This window comes from Microcebus murinus, chromosome 10 (assembly GCF_040939455.1).
Source record: "Microcebus murinus isolate Inina chromosome 10, M.murinus_Inina_mat1.0, whole genome shotgun sequence".
NCBI lineage: Eukaryota > Metazoa > Chordata > Mammalia > Primates > Cheirogaleidae > Microcebus > Microcebus murinus.
Genome location: NC_134113.1, coordinates 37,647,405 through 37,662,937, shown reverse-complemented (window position 1 = coordinate 37,662,937; position 15,533 = coordinate 37,647,405). Strand labels below are relative to the sequence as shown.

Genomic DNA, 15,533 nt, shown 5'->3' with positions numbered 1-15,533 from the left:
TTGTTCAATTAGTTAAAAGTAAATCCAATTTAGTATTTGTTGCCTTTCCTTCTTCATTCCCTAATAGCTTTAATCACTCATTAATTCAAAGTACTTATTGTGCAGCTACTATGTGCTAAGGAGTTCTAGAGGCTAAGGCTATAGCAATGAATTAAACAAGCAACAATTCTCCCTCATAAGGATGACATTCTAGAGGAGGAGAAAAACACTAAACAAGATAAGTGAATAAAATACAAAGTGTGTTAGATGATAAGAGCTTAGGGGAAAAATAAATCAGGGACTGTTAATGAAAAGTAGTCAGATTCTGGATATATTTCACAGGAAGAGCCAACAGGATTTGCTTCTGACTATGACAGAGAGAGAGGAGTAGAGGATGGGTGTCCAGATCTTGGCCTGAGGAACTGGAAGAATCGAGTTACTACACCCTGCGATGTGGAAATCTCCACTAGTTCAGGTTCGGGAAGAATGAACAGCATGAGCTTAATTGGGGACAAGTTCGGTGTATGATACCAATTAGTACAACAAATGGAGATGTCTAAGATGCAGTTAATCACCAAAATTATAACATTTCTTTTAAGTTTTGTAAACTGCCACGGAAAAGTACCTTTTTCTTCATCCCAACCATGACAAATTTCCCCTATTTATCACTGCCAGGACATTTGAAAGCTATTGGCTAAAGTTTCTTTTTCACTTATTCTTCTAATTCTTGAAGCTCTTAACTATGTAAAACACAGGCCAAGAACCATGGAAGTTTCCCTCACCCTCAATTTGCCTGCCTTCTTTATGCCACACATCATACTTAAAATACTTGGCCCAGATTATCAAATTCAAGTTTCCTTGCCTTAGAAATATTTTCCTCACTAACTAGAAGATGCAGCTCAGTTCCTTTATGAACTCCTTCCAATCCAACCCCAGTTTACTGAAGTATACCTTTCTTCAGGACAAATTTAAAAACTTTCAGAAACATCACAAGTATGACCTACTTTGGAGGGTTTTCTATCATTGTTATATAATCTGTGACACATAAATGCAACTCTTAAAACTTCAAAGGAAATAGTCCATTGGAAACAACTTTTGGGTTCTTCTTATTCCCAAACAGGCTGGATGACATTGCCTATTGAGCTAGTTCACAGAAATGAATTTGCTAAAAAATAATTGTCTCTAAAGAATCAACCGAAAAGAAGTTAGTTTAGTGGCCTCATAGACGGCTTCATTAAAAACAAGTCTGGGTCCTGATATGGCAATGATTTTTACACTATTGTGATCCAAGAACCACTTGTGAAAGTCAAAAGTACAATTTACTAGTCTCATTGGCTATAAAAGCAAACAAAACATGACCCACAGTTAGACAAATGCTTTTGATGAGACACTAACATTAAATCACTAACTCATGCCAAGAACAAAAATATAAAGATTGGAATCCAGATCAGTAGTGATTAACCCAAGGAACAGGCTGGAATGCCCATACAGACCCAACCTAAGGACCCTCCTTGGGGGAACACTAAATACCATAACCAAAAATGATCATTAGATGAGTACACAGCCCAAATTAGGAAAGTTCTTACATCAATGACTTGTATACAGAGCCTAGCAAATTTATGGAGGTATGACAGTGGCTTCCAAAATCAACACAAAAAATTAGTGTATCTTTCAGAATAAGACTTGGGTCAAAATATTTTTGGTTTTTGGGTTTGTTTGTTTTTTCAAAATAGAGGTGGGGGTTGGGATTATGTTACCCTCTAAACCCTTCCTTGGTTAATTTCCTCCTGAGAAAAGAAATCCATTTAATTCTAGTGTTCCTGTTATGGTTTTGACAATTTACATCTTCATTTTCAGTTCTGAGATTATGGTTTAGTAAATGGTCCTCAGACCCAATAAGCATATCAGCAGAGAATTTTTTAGCAAGTTAATCAAAATGCAAGAAAAACAATAGGGTATGCTTGAAATAATGAATCACTTGATTACTTAATTAGTTTAACAAGACTGCCACAAAATGAAACCCTGTTGCTTTTATAAAAGCTCAGTTGAAAATATTTCTGGGTAATGTTTCAAGGAATGAAGAAAATTGGCCTTTTTGAAGGTTATCAAAAGGTGCCAGCTGTGTACCATTACAAGGAGTCCTCTGAGAGCCCTGAAAATACATATGGGTTTTGTTAATCATCTTAAAATCCCAAAGAGCAGTCTATGCCACACAATAATATACTAATACACTAAATCCACATAAAGCTTCCTGGTGTTTTATGAAAAGTCCTAGGTAGGCCAAGCTTTTGGATTGGTTGAGATCTTTATTTCTAAGTTCAGTAACAAACCCCTGGAAAGCTGCAACTTCAAATAAACCTCTCTGTTGTGTCTGTTGCCTCTTATTATAGTAATCATATGTATGCTTGTGTACTGAAACCTCATCGAATAGAACTCTAACTTTGATAAATATGTTCACTAAGAGGACACTAAAATTATCCAAAAGGGAATATGAAAATAATAGATATTGCTGAGGGTTCACTTCCTGTGCTCAACACTTTGCATGCAGTCTCATCTGCACAGCAAACCTGAGATAGCAATTATATACCTTGTTGAAAAGATGAGGAAACAGGCCTAAGGAAATTAAATAACTTGCCAAAGGTCAGGCTAGAGAGTAAAGAACTTAACTAGTAATCTAACCCATGCCTTCTAACTCTACTTGGATCATGTTTTCTGATTTATAAACCTAAAGCCCCCTTTCCAGAAAAAAAAATTGACATCTTTGGAAAACTTCTTTTAGAATTGGCCTATTTTACTTGAAAATATTTCTTATCAAGATTAAACAAAGATTTTAACTCTACTCTTGGCCTTTTTTTCCAACATTCCTTCAACCACCGCACCCCCACCAACACCAACAACCACTACCACAAGAGAACATAATAGCACCTGTCATTTAGATCTGTTGAGTCAATATTAACAGCAGAAGCTAATTAGCATACTCTGTAAAACAGGACTCAGAGTTCAGAGAGACTCTTTGGCAAAGATGCAATTGGAAATGTGTTCCTTGAGCACATTTATTCACATTTATACTAATCAGTCAATCAGCAAATTTCTATCACACCTGACTGTTCCTGGGGTAAAGCAAGTTCTTTCCAAAAAGTGAAGAAGCCTTGTTTAGCAGGACTGGAGGAAGCTTCCCCCTTGCAAGTTCCCCAAGTGGACTTTGCAAAGGTCCTCCTCCTTCCCTTAATCCACTATTTCCTAGAAACACCTACTCATGACATCTTCCTTCCTGGAACCCCCAAAGGTTTCTGGGTTTGCTTGAGGTATGGCAACCCCATATGTGGGACTCCAAAGTTGGAGGAGTGTAGGTGTTTTCCTGGAATACCAAGCCCACAAAAGAGCACCAAAATGTGACACTTTGTGGTATACTGGAGTTGAAATAGCTGCTACTTTATTCAGAGCTTACTGTGTGCTGGCACTGTGCTAAACACTTGACAATCAATCTTACCTCATTTAATTCCTATGACAATTCTAGGTAACATTACCCATCAACAAGTCTAGGATATGGCTTAGAGACCTAAGGAATCTAAAATTCATGCCTTTAGCCCTATTACCATAATTTCCCCTAGGATTTAGTAGTTTTCATTTCTTGAAACATTGATGCTCAGTGTTAACCCATATTAAGCTACAATACTATCTTTATTAATTCCCCAATTCCTACTTTAAAACACAATAGCATTAATATTTTAAAGATTAGAGATACATTTCTTTTGCTTGCCCCAAAGGAAACTATTCTGTGTTCAAAGGTAAAGCTGTATACCTAAACTTGGTAAAACTGTAGTCGAGACTGTCTCAAGTTCCCATTGAATCAGATAATTCTTATCAGATCTCCTTGAAAAAGATAAAAGGACCACCATGGTTACAAAGTGCAGAGCAACAAAAGCCAAGGTCCTGTTAGCAGCACTTCATTGAGATGCAGGGAGAATCTCAGCGTTCTTACTCCCCCATCTTAGCACACAGCTTGGCAGGGGTTTTGAAGGATTTGAATTCTGAATTTCTGTTAGAATAACATCTGCCAAGAACAAGCCCTGAATGTACTACTTGTCCCTGTAGAGAAAAATGAGTAGCTTATCATGCAGGTCTTTGTCAAGATAATACCTACACCTGTTGTCAGGCTAAAGATTTAGATACTCCTGGATGAAATTCCAGGTCTGTGTGAGAGTTAGGGAGGGTGGCTGAGCTACAAATTGCTTGGAAGCAAGCTGATTTTAAGTTGCCATGGCAAAGAAAATGCAGAGAATGAGCAGCTTTTACATTAATATTTTCTAGGTATTGTTATGATAGGATTGTTGGGCTGAGGGGTGCTTTTTTTTTTTTTTGGTACTTCTACTGACATGAACAGATAAAATAATAAACACTAATTACAGAGTATTATAATGATTTCTGGGCTTCTCCTCAGAGGGGCGTATATCTGGCTAGGTAATTACTTCTCTGACAGATAGTTTTTACGTGAGAATGGAGGATGATGAGCCTAGTTTATTGCCTGCTGATGAGACCATGGGGGAGGAAGGGCAGGAGGGCATGCTTATTAAGACCATTTTAGTCAACGTGTTTTTCAATCAGTTGTCAAGATACCCACCCCTGGTGAAAGAAATGCTGCATATAAAAATGACACAGTGATTCTTAGTCGTGGGAGTCTGTTACTTCAGAGAAGTGACTAAATGGTAAGAGACTTTTCAGGTTGAAGTGGAAGACATTTCTTGAAAATATGATGCCTGTAAATGCTCTAAACTTTATACCTAGTGTGAAAGGGCTAGTTTCTTTATTACACTTTCATTTCCTGAAACATTATTTTCCCTTACTAATTCAGATTCAAGTTCCTACACAATTCCAGATAATGTTTAGGAGGTATGCTGACCTCAAGGACTTTATGTTCAAAAGTACACACTCAAACACATGGGCTTTATGCCCTTCCCCATACTGTAACTGAATTTGCTCAGCAAAAGGGGCAATGATTCTTTCCCCCTTGTTATTTACTGGTAGGTAATAAAGAATATGTAGTAGAAAAAAAGGAAATGGGAGAATTCAGAAAGGAAAGTAAAAAAAAAAAACCCTAAATAAAGTTTCGACAAAATGTTGATAGTGTACACATACTGCCCCTCTTGAAATGATCCATGTTATTAAAATTATATCATTTCAGCACTTACCTCTTAGTCCTGCTACATGTATGGAGATTCAGAGGAAAGAGTTTTTATCACCTTAAAATGATGGCAAATGACATGTGTTTGAAACACTGAGTAGATATTCTTGGGGTTATTTTTTATTTCAAAGTGTTACAGGGCAAGTATTTGTACATCTAAATATATCTAAACATAGAAAAGGTACAATAGTAGTACAGTATTATAAGCTTATGGGACCACCACCACCATAAATGCAGTCCATTGTGAACCCAAACATTGTTGTATTTCCCTGTCCTCCTGACTGTAGATATTTTTATTCTGTTAATATGGTACAATAGAAAAATAAATTTATATAATACAGCTGGCTATTCAAGATATATTTTTAAATAGAAATTTTCCTAAAAAACAAAAAATCTCCTTTTGCCTCTTTTATGTGCATTTTATTGTTGTCCCTTGCAGAATTACATTGTTAGACAAAACATACAGTGGAATGATCAGAATTTAATTAGCCTTATTTGTTGTTGTAACAGCTTTCAAATTCTTTCATCTTATGAAGGAGTGAATCCCTAGATTACTCACAGACACACGAAAATAAAAAAAACGACTACAGGGAGGAATTTTTACATCACACTTCTCAGTTCTTTATCATGTAAAGCACCTGCGCCTTGTAAAAGATGCAGATCCCTCTTTATGATTTTGAGGAGTTAACAAGATGAATTCATCTCTAGAACACTATAAAACTAAATTGTGAAAAATGGTCTCCAACTATATAATCTCTTTGATTATACCTATTATTTGGAAATTCTCTAGAGAAACTAGAATCTTATAGAAATATTGTGTCCTAGTTGTTTAACTAGATAATTTAGGTTCCTCTGGAAAACTTAATATTGAGGGTAGGCTGAGAGGTGATCATTTTAATCTGGAATATTTTTCATAAATAAAGGAAATTGGTTTTAATAGAGCAAACTTTCCATATGCATATTTTCATATTTCACTGAGTGCTGAACTATACAATAAACACAGCAACTGAAAGGTTTCCAGCTCTGAAAATATCCAGCAGATTTAAGTATTGTTATTTGCTCTAGCCACTTCTTAAAACATATGTTCATTGCAATTGCTAATATAAAAGCTTTTGTGTCAAAGCCTTCATAACATATTTTATACACACAATATAAGTCAAATTTTATAATTACTCTATGCATTTATTATTAGCTATTATTAGTGCAGAAAGAGGGCTCCAAAAGATCAAACACTCTACACAATTCCACAAGATGAATTGCAGGGGAAAAGTGACTGAGCTGGATCAACAGTGCCCTAGGGTCTTGGCAGATGCATTCCTGGAGGAGGTGGACTTCCAATTCCTGGTGAAAGAGGCCTCGTTCCTGCAGGGGGCAGGCCTATTGGTGTTGCTTGAGTAGGGAAAAGCCCAATTGGTGGGCTTCAAACCAGATGGAGGAACCATAATGCCTGGAGGTGGGGTTGTTCTGCCTACAGGTGGGGGTAGAGTCCTGGTGGGTAACGTGTTGGAGCTTCACCAATGGTGGCAGCAGTAGCAATGGCAGCAGCTGCTACAGTGCCCTTTCCCTATGAGGTCATTACCTGCTGGGATGATCCTCCAACTCCTTGGACAGGGCCTGCTAACCCAGCAGGAGCTTGGGAAATTGGTACAACATCTGGTGTTCCTCTGCCAGCTGCCCTACCAATTCCAGGGCCTCCTGCAGCTCCAGCAAGTGGTACCTGAGCAATGCAGTATCTTTGGGGGTGGTCCCTCCACAGCCATAGATACCAAGTTCTCCCAACACAGCAAGACCAGCCCCCAAACCTGCTTTTCTTCACGCTGTCTGCTCCAAATTCTTTGGTTGATCTTCCTGAATTTATCCACTCAGAGGCTCAAATTCATATGCTTATCAAAAGCCTTAAAGGTGTTGATGACCACTTGGCCATCTCACAGGATACATCTCATTCTACAGTTGATGTGCCACAGCATCTTGCTGCTCTTGGCCACAGTCATGATTGCTGTTCCACCAAATCTGATGTCCACAGTTAAAATTTCATGATCCTGGCTGGGTGTGGTGGCTCACGCCTATAATCCTAGCTCTCTGGGAGGCCAAGGTGGGCGGATCGTTTGAGCTAGGAGTTCGAAACCAACCTGAGCAAGAACGAGACCCCATCTCTACTATAAATAGAAAGAAATTAATTGGCCAACTAAGATATATATAGAAAAAATTAGCTAGGCATGGTGGCACATGCCTGTAGTCCCAGCTACGTGGGAGGCTGAGGCAGGAGGATCGCTTGAGCCCAGGAGTTTGAGGTTGCTGTGAGCTAGGCTGACGCCATGACACTCACTCTAGCCTGGGCAACAAAGCGAGACTCTGTCTCAAAAAAAAAAAAAATTCATGATCCTTAAGACCTGGGGGAAGGCTATAGATAAAGGCACAATGCAGGTTCTCCTAGAAACTACATGAGCTGGTGCTGGTCAGAAGCTTCAGATAGTAGATGGAACCTGGTTTTTGCTTGGAATCGGCTTCCTCGCTGTTCCTATGTTGCTTTAACCACCTCTTTGTACCTCAGCTAAGAATGCCAGCTCAGTTCTACCTGGAAACCCACCACGGGTACTTGCTGCTGCTGAGAACGCCGCAGGTATAACCGAGGCTCTTGGTTGCTCAGTGAGGTTGTCACTCTGTGTTTGACTTGGACTCCCACCTCTGGCACATGCTGTTCCATAGCCCACATTAGGTGCAAACGATCCCTTGCTAGCTCCACCCTGTCACTGGCCACTGTTCCGGCTGAGGTGTCAGGCATCCCTGGCAGCATCTCCGGTAGCCACTCTGCTCTGTGTGGGCCTCACTACCACCATAAGCCAAATTTATATGATTTACATGCCAAAAAGAATCTTTAGACAACCTCTTTCATATGTTTAATTCTCTAATTCTTGGATATCAGAAACAAGACTAATTGAACAGTTTTGCATTAAAATGAACTAGGTTTAAAAAAAGAGCTTCATATTCAGCTTAACACTGGCATGTGAAATTTTTGTGATTTCAACACAATATTTTAAATGGCTCTACATTCTATTGCTATATGGGTTATAGACAAAAAGCTATGGCACTGAGAAGAATGATTGCTTTTGACAAACATTCTTGACACTCTAACCTGGGAAATCTGGAGCACCATATTTATAGGTACATCATTTCAAGTTTTGAATAGAAGTATATGAGAAAACAAGAATGAAAGTTGATTCCATATTGGTGGCAGATGTGAAAAATAATCATCCTTTATTATATAATAGGTTTCATCAGCTTTCTCCTGAATTACATAGATATTCTATTCCTAATCTGTTTATATGTAGGTGTTTAATATGCAAATATTTGAATTATTGCTTGATTGTTTATTCTTTTCTGGTAGTTATTCCCACCAAGCAATTTATAATAAACAGCTAATGGGGATAGTAGGGAACATTGGATTTCAATGGGGAAAAAACTATTATCAAAAAAAGAATTGTCCAAACTCAATATAGATAAGGACTATATAATCAGCTATTGATAATGAATTCTCAGTATTGTTTGCATAATTTACTTTCCATGTATTTGTGGATGCTCAATCAAGGTTTATGTATATTCATTGATTTTTTTCAAGTCTGATTAGCCTTTAAAAAACATAACAAATTTTTATGCTCATTCCCCCAAAAAATGTCACCCACAATTAAAATTAAGGTCATGAGGCCGGGCGCTGTGGCTCACGCCTGTAATCCTAGCTCTTGGGAGGCCGAGGCGGGCGGATTGCTCAAGGTCAGGAGTTCAAAACCAGCCTGAGCAAGAGCGAGACCCCGTCTCTACTATAAACAGAAAGAAATTAATTGGCCAACTGATATATATATATATATATAAAAAAAAAATTAGCCGGGCATAGTGGCACATGCCTGTAGTCCCAGCTACTCGGGAGGCTGAGGCAGAAGGATCACTCGAGCCCAGGAGTTTGAGGTTGCTGTGAGCTAGGCTGGCGCCACGGCACTCACTCTAGCCTGGACAACAAAGTGAGACTCTGTCTCAAAAAAAAAAAAAAAAAAAAAAAATTAAGGTCATGATACCAGAATTACTGGTGGTAGAATGCTAGGATTTGCAATTCAAAATGGTGTCAGGATAAAATTATGAACTAGTTTTGCATATGCAGGCCATTATGGGGTTTAGAATAAATTGGTGCATTAGGCCAAAGTTACCAATTGGAGGGAGCAATTAACTGAGGATAGAAATTCAAATGCTTGTTTTAATTCAGGAAAATGTGTCATATGAGCACACTAAGGAAATAAAGCCATTAACAGAACATGCCAGTTGTGTCTTAGGTGAGAACATATACCAAGATTCATTAATCCCCAAAGACTGTTTTTATCAGTTAGTGGGGCAAAGTGGGATTTCATTAAGTGAACAAGCTAGAAAAATCCTACAGTCAAAAGAAAACAAACTTTGTTATGGATACTCATGACGGCCCAAGACAGAAGGTGGTGCATGGCAGTAATGGCGGATGTCCCCGGCGTGGTCTGATTCTGCTCTCATGCTTTGAATTGCTACTTTCAATCAACATTGGCTAATCCTAGGCCTTGAATTAACACTTAGATGTTATGTGGTCCATTACCCCGCTATTAAGTAAAATCACTTTAAACCATTCCCAAAGAATGGTACCACATCCTCTTCCAGAGAAGAAGTTATTATTTATATAAATAAATTTCCAACAAAAAAATTCATTAATATAAGACCTTTTTTGCAATAGCCATACATTTCTCCAAACATGTTTTTGAGGTTTTTTTTTCCCCCTTACCCTTTTATTCATTAGTTGTCTATTGCATGGACTATCTTCCATGCCTATTATACTTTTATTAAAAACAGTAACGTGGCAATCCCAGTATTCACTGATGTTTGGGTCTTTAAACACCTATTGTGACCATAATTTCTGTAACCTAATAATGCTTTACAAAAATTTTTAGTGCCTTTTCATAAAGTTAATAGTTTCTAGACATCCTCCATGGCTACAGGCTTGTACATCCATCAATCTGTGGTCACCCCTACAGCACGCTTATTGTTGCCTCAGTTTTCCCATACTTCCTACCTCTCTTCTCCTACAATCTTGTACACAGCTGAGTTTCCTACAGTTCTGCACTCTTCTCATCCTTGCTTTCTCTCCCAACATTGACCTCACATATTAAGTGAAAGGCATTCTACTGGAAGAATGCTATTCTAGCATTTAGTAAAGTCATTCTGAGCACGTTTGACATAAAGATGTCTGCCCAGTCACCTGCCTGTAGGGCATAAAGGAAATGAGTTTGAGATTGGAGACACACACATTATTTCAAACCACAATCATGGTCAATATCTTAATCTGTCTTTATCCTAATTTATCTCAATTTACCTCCATTTTCAGCACTTCTGCTATCTCTACCCTCTCTTGCCCACCTTATAATCTTTGAATATTGTATCAAATTGGTGTCCTTCATAAAAGGAATATTTTTGCACATATTATATACTTTTGCTTAAGGAGACAGTAACTCTCTGAGACAGCAGTGGCCCAGAAAAGTGACTGGAAATCTAGTGATAATTCATAAGTCAAGATCTGCCTTTTTTCTACCTTAGTTCAGTTTAATGCAAAGGGCATTAAACTGAATTCTAGTCTCAATTCTACCATAATTAGGACCATAACCATGGGCAAGTCACTTAACTTGTCTGGGCATCAATCTTTCAATAAAAAAAATTAATCTATTTGACATTTCTGGCCCCTTTCATATTTAAATCAATGATTCTACTCCTTTTTTCTTTTTTTACTAAATAAGGTTTAGAACACTGGCCTATCAAATGAAGTTACTGTAAAGAATAATAAGAGTTATAGTTAAATAACTTTTCAGACATGAAGCTATTTAAATGTCAACTGTGCAGTTTTCAAATATTTCTAGACAATTATAATCACTGCTTTCTCAGTTTTGTGAGTTTTTGAGACAGAATCTTGCTCTGTCACCCAGACTGGAGTGCAGTGGCATCATCATAGCTCACTGCAGCCTCCAACTCCTGGGCTCAAGCAATCCTCCTGCCTCAGCCTTCCAAGCACCTGTGACTACAGGTGTGCACCACCACACCTGGCTAGTTTTTAAAAATTTTTATAGAGATGCAGTCTCACTATTGCCCAGGCTAGTCTTGAACTACTGGCCTCAAGTGATCCTCCTGCCTTGGCCATCCAAAGTGTGTGGGATTACAAGCGTGAGACATTGTGCCCAGCCTCAGTCCTATTCTTTCTATAAGCATTTGATTAAAGATGATATATAAAATTTTCTTTTTATATACATTCTATTTGGGATACCAATTAAGATTTATTTTAGAAGTTGTTTATAATGCCAATATAGTCTTAAGACATACCCAAACAATAGTTGTGTTAAGAGGCTAACATACCCAGTAAATGGTCTTGAACTTTTCTGTAATATCTAATATATAGATCCAGACTATTCATGTTTGGCATACAAATAACTGCAGAGACTTAGAATGCTTTGATCAATGCATGCAATTAAGTGAACATATTTTAACCCTTTTCTTAGGAAGTTGCAATTTTTTGTTATATGAGCATTTGTTAGGTGATATGTTTAATACAAAATCTTTGCTCTTGCCGGGCGCGGTGGCTCACGCCTGTAATCCTAGCTCTCTGGGAGGCCGAGCCGGGCGGATCGTTTGAGTTCAGGAGTTCGAAACCAACCTGAGCAAGAGCGAGACCCCATCTCTACTATAAATAGAAAGAAATTAATTGGCCAACTAATATATATAGAAAAAAAATTAGCCGGGCATGGTGGCACATGCCTATAGTCCCAGCTACTCGGGAGGCTGAGGCAGTAGGATTGCTTGAGCCCAGGAGTTTGAGGTTGCTGTGAGCTAGGCTGATGCCATGGCACTCACTCTAGCCTGGGCAACAAAGCGAGACTCTGTCTCAAAAAAAAAAAAATCTTTGCTCTCTCATGAAGACCAGCTTGTCACAAACATTTAATATCATTTTGTTAAATTAAAACAGAAGAGCCTAGAATTCCTGTGCACAGTTACTTTTTCTACTAATGCATTGTATAAAAATTTAACCTTGTGTGCATTTAGCTGCAGGAGGCTATAGGTAGAGCTCAGTCAGAAAATGTCTGCAGAACCCTTGTAATATTTTTCTAGTTCCTTGCTCACTATTGTGCAACACTAGTGCCTTTATTTATGTCCTTTTTCTCTTCAACATATACACACACATACACTTTGTCCTGTTTCTTTCATGGGGAAAAAAAACCTATTAGTTCAGAAAAGGATTAGGTGTCAAAAAAAGTATAAATTCTGTAGTGGTGGAAGTTTCTAAGAAGGCATTTCCATATTCTACTCATAGGAAAACTTATGGAGGAAGCAGGTACTGTAAATCCCAATTTCTAGGGCTAAATATCCATAAAAATTATTACACAAGGACATGATCTACATCATGTACACCATACGGGATTCCAGCACTCTTTTCCTAAACCTGTGCCACATACCTAAACCCTGCTATTTAACAAACTCCAACGGAACCTATCTTTGAATGCCATTAAGGATGTGCATCTCTAATGCTAGAAACTGTTATCCCACAATGGTTAGAAAAAATATGCTTAGTGAGTAGGTTTATTCCATTTGTCCATTACTCTTCATAGGTACTGTCTATCTACTTACAACAGAATTTCATGCAATCAATTGGTCTCATTCACATTTACAAACCCTGACAAGAAATAAAAATGTGGAGCATCAGAGTTCTCTGAATCAAGGGACATTTTTAATAGACTAAAGAATAGATTACTAATCAGATCTTTTAGCAACATGTCAACTATAATCTTTGTATAAAGACACTGAATCTATATCTCATTATAAAAATTCTAACATAAGCTATCTGTACTTTTCCCAGTATCATATCCTACCTAATAAGCCCTAAATTAAATGATATGGCCACTGAAACAGCATTTTTCATTACTTTAAAAAATATAAGATACTAACATTTGCTAAGTGCTTGATATGAATCAGGCACCTTGCTAAGTATTTTATAGACAGCAGCCCATCTAATCCTTACAGTAACACTGTAAGTGGGTACTATAACATAAATCATCATTTTACAGATGAAGAAACTAAAACTTTATGAGCTTAAATAACTTGCCCGTAATTATACATGGAGTTTGAATGCAAATAAAGTTTGTCTCCTGAATCATTATTCTATATTACACCCTAGCTGCACATTTAAATGCTGCCACCTCATCTTAATGGTTGAAAAGATTCAACTCTCAGTTCTACCACAAGTAGTAGCATGCAAGTTTTAAATGTAACTCTGGAAGTACCCAAACTCCTTCAGTTGAATTCAAAGTCTTTAATATGTTTCACTCCAGTTACCTAATGTAAATTGTGTCACTAGAAGCAAAGGAATAGTCGTTACTCTTAAGATCAGTCACAGTCACTAGGTCCAGCCGTTAAAGCAGTTGTTTTCAATCAGTAGAGTGCATTAGAAGCTTCTGGGATGTCTGTTAAAAATGTAGGTGCCCAGGTCCACCCCAGTAATTCTTATTCAGTAGCTCTGAAATAGGGTCTCAAGTATCTGAATATTAATAAGTCCCAGTTATTCTGATGCAAAGTCCTGAAGAATCACTCTTTGAGAAACACTAGCTTAAAGATATCCAACAAAAATAACAAAGGCCAACAGTGGTTTTCAAAGCCAATAGTAAAAGCAGCTTTCAAAAAGTTCCTTCCCAGTTCTAAAATGTATACATTTGGGAATCCCAGAATCATATTCCTTAAGATTTTTAAAAAGCTCCCTAGGAATGGAAAAACCGAATTTAAAAAAGAATGACACAGTCTATAGGTTATTAGCTTCAAAGCACGTATTAGGAAGATGTCCAAGAGTTAAAGTGGCTCATTTTCATTATTTTCTGAATGTGGAAAAGATGTCGCCAAGAGCAAAGAAAAGAAGATATTACCTTTTGTAATCATTGAAATAGAATCGTTAGTTGATCGCCCAACAGTTTTGAGTAGACAGTAAGAATTACACATGATTACACCACTTAGAAAGCTAGAGAAAGAAATAAATGGATTTATTTTTATTCAGAATGGCTGATTTGTTGTGATCAAAAACCAAGGAATTTTAAAAGACCAAGGAGCACACTAAGCTACACATGAGGTTTGTGAGACAATGGGTAGAACATGAGACGTCACAACTAAAAACGATGCCATCACTACAGTAATTGTGCAAGCTAGGTAGCAAATATCAACCCATTGTTGAAAGCTCTCCAATTCATGTATATTTTAAACTATTACTAAAAAATGTGCTATAGCCACACCATGTGAACAGCATATATCCTCAAAAATATAATGCTTTTTGAAGAATAGGTAGGTACCAATGGCCACCTACTATTGTTTCTCCAAAGAAATAATATTTTAGATATTGTTTTGTAAGAGTATCTCAATGACTGCCACATTTCAATCTTTTAAAAACACATTTGAAACATCTTAAATAGGCACATTTCCATGAGAATCTACTTTGAGCAATTTGAAAACTAATAATTACAAATCATTTTCTAAAAGTAAAAAGTTTTCATTTCCTAGCATACTTACAAAAACCACATCTACTTCTTGCCATTGTGAAAACCCCCATAATATTCTGAAATGAAATGGAAAAAAAACTACATATAATAGGAAAAAGTAATGATATAAGTAGACTTCATAATTTCAAGTAAGACTATCAGCTGTACAAAGATTACATAAGAACATATCCAATAATACAGATTGGCGATACATGAGTGAGAATATACACTGGTTCGCAGCAAATGAGAACAGGCAGACAAAGAATACTACTTTATTCCCTGCTTGCCCCCACGTGTGGTAAACAATTTTCTTGGAGTATAAAGGACAAAGAGAAAAGGTAGAGAGAGAGAATCAAGAGAAGTAAACCAATTTAAGATGATGGGAAATGAAGAAAAGACAAATGTTTATGTCTAATGACATAAAATAAACAGATACTAATAATTCAGTCATTCCAAGACTACTTTCCAAAAAATGAATAATAATTCAGTTGGCTTAATCAGGATTAATCTGGTCCAGTTAATAAAGAAAATTGAGTATATCTATTGTAACCATGTCTAGAGAGGCAATCCTGAAAGCATTTCTTTAGGCTTCTCTGTCAACCTCCCTCCACCCCCCCCCCACACTATTCTTCTGATTTCCTCTGCCCTTTGGGGAAGGAATGAAGACTGAGCAAATTCCACCAACATATACCTTAGGCTAAGCAGTAACATCCCTGTGCTGTTCTATTCTGGAGAGAGGAGACAAGAACCAGCCGCCATATCAATGTATACCTTTTCTCTGACTAACCTGGAAGCTACAGCAGGGACTG

General features: G+C 37.4%; 1 protein-coding gene and 2 pseudogenes across 3 annotated transcripts in view; 1 reads left to right on the top strand and 2 right to left on the bottom strand.

The window, feature by feature from the left end:
- SYT1 (synaptotagmin 1) overlaps positions 1 to 15,533 on the top strand; it is a 521,150-nt gene that overhangs the window by 451,612 nt on the left and 54,005 nt on the right. The window lies entirely within an intron of this gene.
- On the bottom strand, positions 6,154 to 7,152 carry LOC105863365 (small nuclear ribonucleoprotein-associated protein B' pseudogene; annotated as a pseudogene).
- Positions 7,347 to 7,935, bottom strand: LOC109730956 (SNRPN upstream reading frame protein pseudogene; annotated as a pseudogene).